This window comes from Pundamilia nyererei, unplaced genomic scaffold (assembly GCF_000239375.1).
Source record: "Pundamilia nyererei isolate P.nyererei 1_Seehausen unplaced genomic scaffold, PunNye1.0 scaffold00037, whole genome shotgun sequence".
Classification (NCBI taxonomy): domain Eukaryota; kingdom Metazoa; phylum Chordata; class Actinopteri; order Cichliformes; family Cichlidae; genus Pundamilia; species Pundamilia nyererei.
Window position 1 is genome coordinate 298736 of NW_005187438.1, and position 11935 is coordinate 310670.

At 40.6% G+C, this 11935-nt stretch overlaps 1 protein-coding gene across 1 annotated transcript in view; it reads left to right on the forward strand.

The window, feature by feature from the left end:
* rnf152 (ring finger protein 152) overlaps positions 1-11935 on the forward strand; it is a 54837-nt gene that overhangs the window by 34429 nt on the left and 8473 nt on the right. The window contains exon 3 of the mRNA XM_005730408.1: positions 4253-4330. The gene's annotated coding sequence lies outside the window, so the exon portion shown is untranslated. The remainder of the gene's footprint in view (positions 1-4252; positions 4331-11935) is intronic.

Genomic DNA, 11935 nt, shown 5'->3' on the forward strand with positions numbered 1-11935 from the left:
CACCAGCCTGAAGTGTTGATACAAGGCGGAATGGATCTATACTTCCATGTTGTTTATCTTAAAAATGACCCTACCATCCAGGTGTTGCAGCAAAAATCGAGATTCATCAGACTATGCAATATCTGTCTAGTCTTCTGCTGTCCAGTTTTGAATTGTAGCCTCTGTTCTTCCCAAGAGGAGAGGCACCCAACAGGAAACAGACTGTGGTCCTCTAGTGTAATAGCAAAAGAGGACCACATTGTGCTAAAACTGTGTTTCAAGGTTTGACATGTTGTGCATTCAGAGATGCTCTTCTGCATACCTTTGTTCAAATTAATGGTTATTTAAGTTACTGTTGCAGTCCTGTTAGCTTGACCCAGTCTGGTCACTTCCCTTTGACATCTGGCATCAACAGGGTGTTTGCACCCTTTTTGTTTCTCGTACCTCAGATGGATTCTCATCTTTTGTTATGTCGTCTGCCGGTGTCTTATATTTGGGTCCTTTCTCTTAGTACAATGATATATTTACAATCAGATGTCTTAGGTTGGAGCCATTACTTCCAGTAACAGTACTTTGTAGAGATATATGCACTGATCATTTTCTCTTATTCTGAATGGCCATAAAATCTAAACTAACTAAACAGCCCCCAACAAAGCTGTTAGAGGACAAAGGGAAATCGGGGCTGCAAAGAAGATGAAATTAGAGAAATCAAAACAAGTTTTGGTGAATTAAACAGTACAAATGTGTAAAATTGAATTTTTATTAATAAAAATGAGTCTAAAAGGCCATAATGTCACCTTTTCCTAACAGAACTGAATGTTAACATTGATTAAAGGTGACACAGTATCTTTCCATTTATTTGTTGATAAGGCTCGTTAAAGAGATTAAGAGGTTACGGTATCGGTTTGCACTGCGTCCTGATGGATTTATTAGTAGTTGTCCTGACCTGTGACTCAGGAGCTACCTGCCAATCAGGGTATTGACTCGCTTTGCGTTTTCACCAGCTGAAGGTGTCCACGCTGACATCGGCCTCTGTGGAATATTTCTATCCTAGGCTGAGTGCCAAAGATGTCCTCAGCCTCAACACAGTCTGTCTCACTAAAAGAGATGAACGGGGAGGGAGAGTGGCAACATCCCGGCCATTCCTCAAAGTCTAAACTGTGTTCGCAGGTGGCACAGCAGGCGGCGAATTTATGAAATACTGTTTAACTTGCTTTTCCCATTTTTATCTATAAACTGGCCACATAGTCCTTCAAAACAATAGCCTTTACTTTCCCTAATGTAGAATGTGTTTGAGGAGTTTTGTTTCATTTGCAGTTTTACAACACAGACAGCTTTCCTTTGTCCTTCCAGAGACACCACAGCTGCTACTTAAAGATTTCTGCTCTCTGTTCTGGTGTTTCTTCTTTTCCTTGTTTTTAAGATTTCAATTTTCACTTGAAACAGAAGGATTAAATAGTCTTAATTGGTTTATACTCAAAGGATTTAGGATTATAATATAGAGTTACGTCATCTTGCCTGAAAGTCAATGTTATTGGGGGTGAAAACAGAGCTTTCTGAGACTGGTGCTTATTGAAAAATATCTTCAGGCACACAGAAACAAAAAGACAGGTTTACCCTGACATATCTGGAGCCTACTTGCTATGAAGAACAATTTTGAGTCGTGATTAAGGTTCAGAATGTGGAACGAAGGCCTTTGGTTCTTCTTTGATAAGATTTTCTCTTGAGGTAGGTGATGCCAGTGCACATCATTTGAGGTTGGAGTCTTAAGATAAGATAAGAGTTGTTGGGCTGTCAGTTTAAGAGCTTTGATAAGACAGTTATGTTATGTGTGCTACCAAAAGTGACATTGTTGCTCACAGTGTCTAACTTTGCATTTTATAATCTGAGTTTATTCACTTTCTGGCTGAAAGTATGGGAGACTAGAGCACACCAAACTAATGCCTTAGTCATCTAGGCAGTGACCCCCTGGCAACCTCTGGGGGGCGAGGAAAAAATGTGCATTCCCATTTCCAACCATTTTTCAAGTGGTTGCTGGCCTTGGCGCAGTTGATTTAGACAGTTTCGCTTAGGCTTGGTTGTCAATAGTTTGCATGGTACACACTGATTTGTCTGCAAACACTCACAAGCTACCCACTGTTTCCAGTTTCTGGTTTCTGGTTTGCACTTTTCAGATTCACTCCAGCCTGTTAGCCTTCAAAGTAAAAGCTTTGCCTTATTGTGGTAACTAACCCCTTTCATAAGGTGTAAACTATATAAAGCAAACTTGCAAAAGGAATCAAACCATTCCAAGAGACTTCCTCAAAACTTTCTCAAAAAGATGGAAAAATAAAAGGAACTTAAGGAAACAATAAAAAGATGAAAAAACAAGAACATGTTACAAAAAAAATCATGAATCACTGACTATAAAGATGCAATCCAGCCCTGAAGAGATGTAGAACAACCACAAAGATGCAAAACAAAAATAATGAGATACAAAAAGACCTCACTTGAAGACTGACTAGAAAGAGATTTAAAAAAAAAAAAAAAGACTAAGCGATCATAATTAGAAACAAAATGGCCAATGGAAGAGCGGGGGGTCTTTTACATATCAGTACTCATGGTTCGCTCATATCAGTAGATAGGATTTTGCAGTCCTTCTTTTTATTTTATTTTATTTTTTTTTTTTTGCAGTACCTTAAAACACTGGAATTAAAGGTGATATTTACCATCGTCCTCTCAGCACTTTACAGCTGGATTCAGAGCACAGTTTCCTGTTGTTATTTCCCTCCATCCCACTCGACACATGCTGAATTTTACTGAGGGGAGAGCGAGAGAGGAAAGTGAGCCGAACTGGAAATCGCATTACACGTTTCCGCAAGGACTTGGAGGGAAAACAACCTGTTGTTGTTGCCAATGCCAGACAGAAAAACCCTCGAGCAAGTGTCAAAGTGGGACACGCTTCTTTTTCATCCTGTGTCAGAAAATATTCCAACTTGTTCACACGTGTAACCCCAACCTGACAGCTTTTTCAGAAGTAAGATTGGCAGGAATTTATTATTATTTTTTTTTAATGAAACGTGTATAAATGTTGTGTTGAAAGTAAAAGCATGAAAAGACAAAAACTGGGATGTTTTCCACATTTTCCCAAACCATCAGATATACTTTAATGCCTGTTTACAATATGGATTACTGAGCTGTCATTGGTAAAGGACGCAGTTCATTTCTGACATCTGTCTTTGGACCAATTGCTTGGCAACAGCACATACTCCATCATCCTACGACTTCGCCATCTCAGGCCACTCAATCCTCCTCGAGGCTTTTCATGTAATTCACAACAATGTTCCTGTGTTTCATTGGCATGTTAAACCTTGATTTCATTGAATGGAAACTGGCTATTATGCATTTGCTTTAATGGCGGTTTGACACGATCGCAGCTAATGGGACGGGCGTTACTCTGAAAAGGAAAATAATCCACCATTTAAATACAGCTTACTATAGAGAGGAAATTAATGCATGAAGGTTGAACTTGCTGTTGGATAACACAGGATCTGTGGAGTGCCTCTTAGTAAAGAGTCGGGGACATTACACAGCAGATAATGGCATGCCTGAGTGCTAATAATGAATGTAAAGATGAGTTTCACATTTTCTTATCCGACACCTATGATCTAATATATTTTTCTTATTTTACTGGAAAGATGAGATTTGTGTTTGAAGTTGAGTTTGAAACATGATTTTGTTTTTATTTTAATAATAATTAATGCTAAGCTGTACCCATCCATGATTAAACTTTTTTTTAACATTGTGGATTGCTCCCTTTTTCAAAAAAAAAGTTTAAATGTCTCTAGATCTTGATCAAGAGTGATTGGATAGCAAATCCATATTCAAACACTCAGCAGTGGTGTTGAGCTTTAGTTAGAGACCAAAACAATAAAGTTTGTGTTTAGTGTGGCTGGGTTCAGCCCAGATTGAGGAGTTTGTGGTCTAGATTTGGTGATCTGGACATCTGAGCATGTCAGGGGGGGAGGGGACACCAGGGTTGGAACCAGTGATGTTATTAAGCCATAAATAGACATAAGTTATTTTTGGCAGTTCTTCAGCGATCAGAGGCCGATCCCCTCAAACTGTAGGTGTGCCTGACCTGAGATTCTTTAGCAAAATATGAAAGAAGTGGATCATCAGTTCACTCCTCTTTTGAGGCTTTAACCCCTCAACTTATTCAGGCCTCCATAGAGGCAGCTCTTCAATCGGGGCCAGTACTGACAGTTTGTCTTTTGTCCTTTTCTCCTAACAGCGATCCTTTTGGCCCTGATTCATTTGTGATTTGAGCACCACGACTGATCGGAATAAGTTGGAATCCGCTTCTGTCTGGGTGAGTTTGTACTGCCCGTCGAGAGACCCTAAAGACACTAGTTAGACTCTGGTTTGCCTTTTATTTTCTCCGCATTAGGTCATGTCAGACATAAGTTACATACTTGAAATCACTAATTTTATGCTCTGCTCTTTACTATATTTAGTCTTTTGTTTATCTTTCATTCTCTTTTAGAATAAAAGACAGAAGGAACAACATGACAATCCTGCCCCTTTTAGAAATGATAGCTGATGTGTATGAGAGTGAATTTGACATTTCAGACATTGCAAATACAGACTATATTTGACCTGACCATAAAACTTGCTGTCCTACAGAAATTGTGTAGTATTTAGAAGGAAGTGCTGCATTTAATGAGAACAAGCATTAAAGTCAAACTATAGTTCATGAATTAAAGGTTATGGAGAGCATAACATTGCCGTACTTACCGGCTTTAAGAAGCTTGTACCTGTAAGCATTAATTGGTGAACTATGGTTACCTGTAGTTTGTCATGTTTGTCTGTAACAACTCATTAACTACCAGCTGAGTCACTTCCATTCAAGCTACAACTACATTTGCAACAATATGCTAGCAACCAACGCAATCACAGGGAGGCTTTTGAAAACCAGTTTGGGAATATAAATGTTTCTCTTGTGAGTTTTGGTTGCCACAGGATCACGGACTGGTCTGGTGTGGCTCAGTTTTAGCAAACACTCAGAACCAGTCAGGCGAATTTTTCCCCTCACAACCGGTGGCTAACTGCTGGTTGAGGATTAATCTCTGGGCCTTTATTCTCTTCTCACATGACCAAAGGTAATTTCATTTGGTTAGTGGTCACATGTCTGCAAAATACTTTTACCACTATTTTTTTTTTTTTGCCACATATTTCTCCCATAGATTTCAATTTAGTGTCTTTCTCTAATCAGAATCATAAGAAACCTGTCTAAACTCTGCTGGTGTCATTATTCTACCAAATGAAAATTTCCATTTCCTTCATAGTGATAAGGTAAACCTTGTTTATTGCAGCAATTACTGCTGAGTAAAACAAAAAGAAAATATTTGTTTACGTTCTGTGAAATAATTAAGTTGTCACAAAGCATTAAATTACACTGAAATACGCAGAATTAATCCTCAGGCCTTCTTCTGGTTTTCTTGTGCGTGTGGGAGTAGACGACGTTTGTTTGGGTTCGCCCATAATTAACGTGTCAAAGCGCCAGCGACGATATAGAGGTGTTAATGGTGACAAGGTGACATGTAAAGGTTTGAGGGCAGCTCTAAAAATATGCCGCTGTCACCTCATCAGTTCTCCCACCGCCGGTCGTTTCCCCGACGCCCTCGGAGCGAGTCTTTGACAAAACATCCACGATATGACAACCCGTGTCTCCTAACAACGTGCCACGGTTTCCAAACGCGCTTCAAACTGACTGACAGACTCTTGAAAGCGTTAGCTGGCAGCGCTGCCGTCGATGGATGTGCGAGCCAAGGTGCAGGTTGAAGAGGAGGCGATACGTGTGATGACTCTCTAATCGACTGGTTCTTTTTTTCTTCTTCTTTTTTTTTCCCTGAATGTTTTCCTGCCGAGCTTCTAAAAGACACTCAAGCTTGGAGTTTTTAGAGCTTGTGCTGTGAAAATGCTGCAAATGGACGCACACACACATGAACACCTACACCAACATGCACACAGATTCCTGCTGTGCTGCTTCCTGATGTGCGAATGAGCTCATACTGAGGGATCGGGGTCGAGGTGCATTATCTCAGGTACCAGAGAGTCTTATTTACCACTTCCTGTCAGGCTTAAAACCCACAAATCAGGGCAAAAACACAGAGAGACAGAGAAAAGCTCTTCTTCATACACCTGTGATTATGGTTTCTGTTTTTTTTTTGGTTCTCTCAAATGTCTTCTCACAGCCTCACGGCCTGTCCTTAAATGCCATCACCTCGCCTGTGAACTCTGTTATTTAATAAGTGAATTGAAGTGTTTCATTCTGCAGCGAGATGTGCTCCATTTGAAGACCTGATGGTACAAAATTATTTCTGCCATGAGAGGAAAAAAGCACATTATGAGCTATGAGTCATCTGGAGACTGCATTAACCTCTGAAAGTTTTTCTTTGTTTTTGAAATATTATTCAAACTTTTCTTCTTCTTCCAGGAAACAACATAAAATAATAACAGTGCCATTGTCCCACAGTTGATAATTTGTGTGATCCTCATTTACATAATTTCTGTAAGCAGATTAGCTTAATTAAAACTGTCAGTGCTGTTTTGAAGTTTAGCCAGAGCTGCTGCGCTTGCCTTTATCTCCAAGCTCCTGGATCTTTATTTGAATCTGCAGATGTAGATCGAGCCTCCGGCTGCTGTAGTCGCAGCGATGACCTTTTTCTGCTTTAAAAATTGCATGTTTTCTCAGGATAGAGATGCCTCTCATCAAAGAGCAGAGAGGAACATTGATTAGTTTTCCAGAGGGAGTTTTTTGGACTTACTGTGACCTCTGTGAAAGTTGAAGGGATGCATCATGCTGTAGTCATAGGCAGTTTGAAGGATGGATGAAGCTTCATGGGCTGAAACATGAAGCCAATCCTGAAAGCGACTTAAACTGGGCTTCTTTTTAATGGCCGGCAGCAGTTGTGTCCTCTGCTCAATCGATCTTTTATTTCACTAAAAAGATTTTTGAGGCTTTTACAAGGTCAGTGTGCAAGTTTATAGTCTCATACATTAAAACGTGATGTACATATTGTGTTGTTGTAGTCAGAAAAGTTAATAAACCAGGGAAAGCATCCAGTTTCATGTTGTTGACTGCAAAGATTGTCAACTCAAGTCTTCATAACCAGTCTGTGGCTTCAGTAGAAGTGTGCTTTCTGGTCTTATATTTATTGGAGAAAGCGATACATTTAAAAAAGTTTTCAGTTTTAAGTTTATAAGGTTGAATTATCCATCTGTAATATAATGGACTCTGTAAGTCACTGTAAATCATCCTGGGATGAATTGTTGTTATGCTTTATAATTAAACTACAGTTGAAACTGAAATGCAGCTGACATTAGTTTTGTCTAAATTCTCACTGGCTTTTATAGCTGATTTTAAGTTCAGACTTTGTTTTTGTACCTGGAGAGAGGTACTGGATGAAGTCAGTTCTCACCAGGTAACCTCCCAGCATTGCGGGAGTTGATGTGACGGACAGTGCTGCACAGGCAGACCTGTGCTGGTGCAGGGAATCCATCCAGCAGTTCTGCCAGCTCTGACTCTCTCTGGCTTCTCAAGCTGGAAATTGCCATAATGTATCCTGCAGTGGTCGGCTGCACAGGCCTCTTTCAGACGCTCCATCTGCTCTGCTGACACACATATACACAGTGCAACACTATCACATTATATGTGATGCACAGAAAGAAACGCGCAGATACAACAGTGTCAGCTAATGTGTGCACGTAATATATGCTTAAATACGCAGAGAAAAACGGTACGATTACTAATGTGGACTCAGGTTTGGTTAAGCTGCTGTTGTAAAGAAGCATTAGGGAAGCAGTAGTTTGCACTTTGATCACAGCGAGAAGCTTAGAAACAAACTCAGCTTGGAGTCGTTCTTCCCAATTCTGGGATAGAAATTCTTCTGTCTTCAGTAACTCATTATCTTTGGTTCACCTTACCCTTTCTGAGTCAAGCACACAGCCTCTCTACTTTCTTTTACTGTATCTGTCTTTACTGTTTAAAGCAGCACAGTAACCCAGCAGCTAGCTTGTGACAGTGTGTGTGTCATTGTGTTTGGTCTGTTCAATAGGCTTAGCTGCAGATTTTTAATTCTTCTTTTGCATGAATGTTTATGATTTATATCATTTAGTGTAACAAGGAAAAAAAATGTTCTTTTCGGTGCTACTAGTGACCAATAATAAAATGTGCCCGTGACATTTTAAAAGCCACAGTTTATATCTTTTCTGTTCACCAGTACTCCAAAACCTAAAATCCCACAAGTACTGATTCCAAATACAAGAGTAAGATGCAGAGCTGTAGCTACTGCAGAGCAATAAAGCTGATGAGCCATGCCATGAAGCTATGGGAAAGAGTTGTTGAAGCCAAGTTAAGGGGAGAGGTGATGATCAGCAAGCAGCACTACTGATGCAATGTTTCCTTTGAGGGTGTTGATGGAGAAGTGTAGAGAGGTCAGAAGGAGTTTCATGGTGTTATTGTGGCTTTAGAGAAAGCATATGATAAACTACCAAGAGAGGAACTGTGGTACACCATAACGAAGCCAGGAGAGGCAGAGAGGTAAGCGAGGGTGGTGCAGGACGTGCATGAGGACAGCGAGACAGTTGTGATGTTTGTGATAGGAGTGACAGATGGGCTCAAGGTGGGGGTGGGATTACATCACAGATCTGAGCACTTTTTTGTTTGCAGTGGTGGTGGACAGACTGCTAGATGAGGCTGGCTGGGAGTCTCCGTGGACTATGATGTTTACAGATAATATTGATCTGTAGTAAGGGTGGGGAGCAGGTGGAAGAGAGCCTGGAGAGGTGGAGGTATGTTGTAGAAAGAAAAGGATTGAGTGTCAGTAGAAGCTTGAAAGAATACATGTGTATGAATGAGAGGGAGACGGGTATAAGAAGCAAATAGAGTAAAGTGGATAAAATTTGCATACAAGAAACAGTGGAGAAGAGAGGCAAAGAACAGAGTGCCGGCAGGGTGGAGTGGGTGGAGATGAAAGAAGGAGAGAATGAAAGGGAACATTTACAAGATAATACCAGGACTTACTTGCAGGACTTATCTAAGATTCGGAGACTGTAGCATGGACAAGACAGGAGGCCAAACTGAAGATGATAAGATTTTTATTGTGATTTCCATTGAGTGGAATGGACAGGATAAACAAGAAGCACATCAGCTCAGGTTAAGCAGGTTAGAGAGGAAAGAGTTTGGACAAGTGCACAAGAGAGATAGTGGATGCATTGAACAAAGGATGTTGAAAATAGAGGTTCCTGGCAGGAGTAAAAGTGAAAGACCACAGAAAAGGTTTATGGATGTAGTGAAGGAGGACATGCAGACAGTTGTTAGAACAGGTGAGATGGAGGCAGATGTGGTGACCACTAAAAAGAATAGCCAAAAGAAGATGAATGAAATTATACCACACAGTACTGTACAGAACATCACAACTTTTCAGGTGTGTCCCCCTTAACACTTGAACCTCTGCACTGTGCCCATTATGCACAGTGGGCCTCCATGCCCACTAAAATCAAAAACTGGTCCTCATTCTGTACTCTACTCTTGAGCCCACATTCACATATGTACTGTAAAATGTAACGTCTCAAGGACAGCCTGTTCTTTGCCCTTCTCGCCTGTGCAGTTAACATGAAATGTGTATGAAAAATGGGCTGCAGTTTAACGAAATTGATGAGTTTTGGATTAAAACACACGCACATACGCGCGCACACACAGCTGCTTGAGCCTTAACCCCAGCAGCTCCTGCTTGACCACTTCACCTTCAGTTAAATGTACTCTGGAGGAGAAGTGTTGACCCATCCAGACTCGTGATGTGTGGGAGAGAAAATCGACACAGCAGCTTTATGCAAACGCTGCCTCAGCACAATGCCTGCAGTCCTGACACACAGCAGAGGAGAGCACGTTTGATTTGGCATGTTTATTCGCACTATAACATTTATGTTGTTGCAAAGAGCCTGCAGCTGAAAACATGAATGTTGATGGAAAGATTAAAAAAATTGGAATACATTAGTGATGATTAGCTGCAGTAAAACCAACACTTTATCCCCATTTGTCTGTCATGTCACGGAATACATTAAAGCGGTGATGTTGGCACTCTGCAGCTATGCTGGTCAGTTTGTTTGACACTGAAGGCGACACAGGTGAAAAAAGCAAAGTGGGGTGGAGGTGAGCGATGAGTTCCAGCAGTGAGCTACATCAGCGTCTGTCTGTGTGTTTATTAAAAGCAAATCTGGATGCAGTTGTGGATGAATAAGTGGGTTAACTGGATGAAACTGGTTTTTCACAGGTTGAATTGATTGTTTTTTAACAATGGTAGCAGGGCCACAGCACAGATTTCCACACCAATTTTCACACTAATCAGTAGTAACCTATTGCAGTGACCCTGGAGGCAACACTGCCATTTCATAGATGTTTGCCGGGGGAGAACGCAGGTGCTTCAGCTCTTTGATGTTGGTTTGAGTTGTTTGTTCATGATGGTGGATCAGAAGCAAATTTATTGTTAGGAAGCTGCTGCAGAAATACGTTTTCAGGGTTTTCCAGATTGTTCTGACAAAACTGACGAGTTACATTCACTGGCAACTCCTCATTGATGCAAATATGTGATTGGCAGCAATTTAGCATGCAGATGTGGTTGAGAAGTACTGGTGTGAGTATTTCAGCAACTGTTGATCTGCTGGGATTTTCTCACACAACTAAGGTTTAACCCACAAAAGAGAAAATATCCAGTGAGTGTTGTTTCTCTGGGTGAAAATGTGTTGATGTCAGAGGTCAGCAGAGAATGGCCAGACTGCTTTGAGCGGATAGGAAGGCAACAGTAGCTCAAACAACCATTTATTACATCCAATGTATCCAGAAGAACATCAATGAATGCACAACAAACCAAAGCTTGAAGCTACAGCAGCAGAAAACCACACTGGATGGCACTCCTGTCAGCTAAGAACAGCAAACTGAGTCTATAATTCAAACAGGCTCACCCACACGGGACAGCAGAGGATTAAAGACACGCTGTCTGGTCTGTTGAGTCTCTGCTGCAACACGGTGGTAACATGATGGTAGGCTCAGAATGTGGCTTAAGTAACATGGAAGCATGAATCCATCCTGCCTTGTTTCAACAGTTCAGGCTGCTGCTGGTGATGGTGGTGTAATGGTGTGGAGGATATTTTCAGATTGTTTAAATTCTGGCCTCTTGGAAGCAGTGACATGTGAGAAAATCACAAGTCATGATCAGCTGTTCTCATAAAGATTATGACGGCCAAATGCAACAATTTATTGGACACCGTTGTGTTCAATATGACATTAATTAGCTTAATTTTCATTACGACTTGTACTGGGTGAGTGCTTTAATTTTCTCATTTTTAGACTTTTAGATACATGAACCCGTGTCCAGTCCTCCTGACAGTAATGTTTGTGGTTTTATTTGTTCTCAACTTCAAAGTAAAAAGAAAAATTAAAAATAGATCAGTTTCTGATTGCGGTCTAATTTTTCCCAACCTCAATCTGGGCAAATCTGGTTGAAATCTGACAAAAACATTGAGCTGACAGCATTGATTTAATATTTTTTTGTTTTGTTTTTTGTTTTTAAATGTCATTTTGTTAGTGTAGAAGAACACTTCAGTTCCTAAGAGATCTGGTTAGCAGTGACTTAGGATCCTTTAGACACATGAACACTAAGTTTGTGTGTCAGTTTGTTAGTTGAAGCATCATGTTGGCTCTTGTGGGTCGAGGTGTTGCTTTTGTTTTGACCTCACCTGAGTTTTTTTGTCTGTAGTATTTTAAAAAACCAAATATGCCAAAACAAACTATCAACCCTTTCAGGAATTTCCTTTGTCTTCTGCTCTTTTGTCTCCCTCGAGCTCACACTGTACATCATCAGCTCACTGACATTTCATGGGTGCAAACCGCCGGATTAGCAAAGCTCTCCCCAAC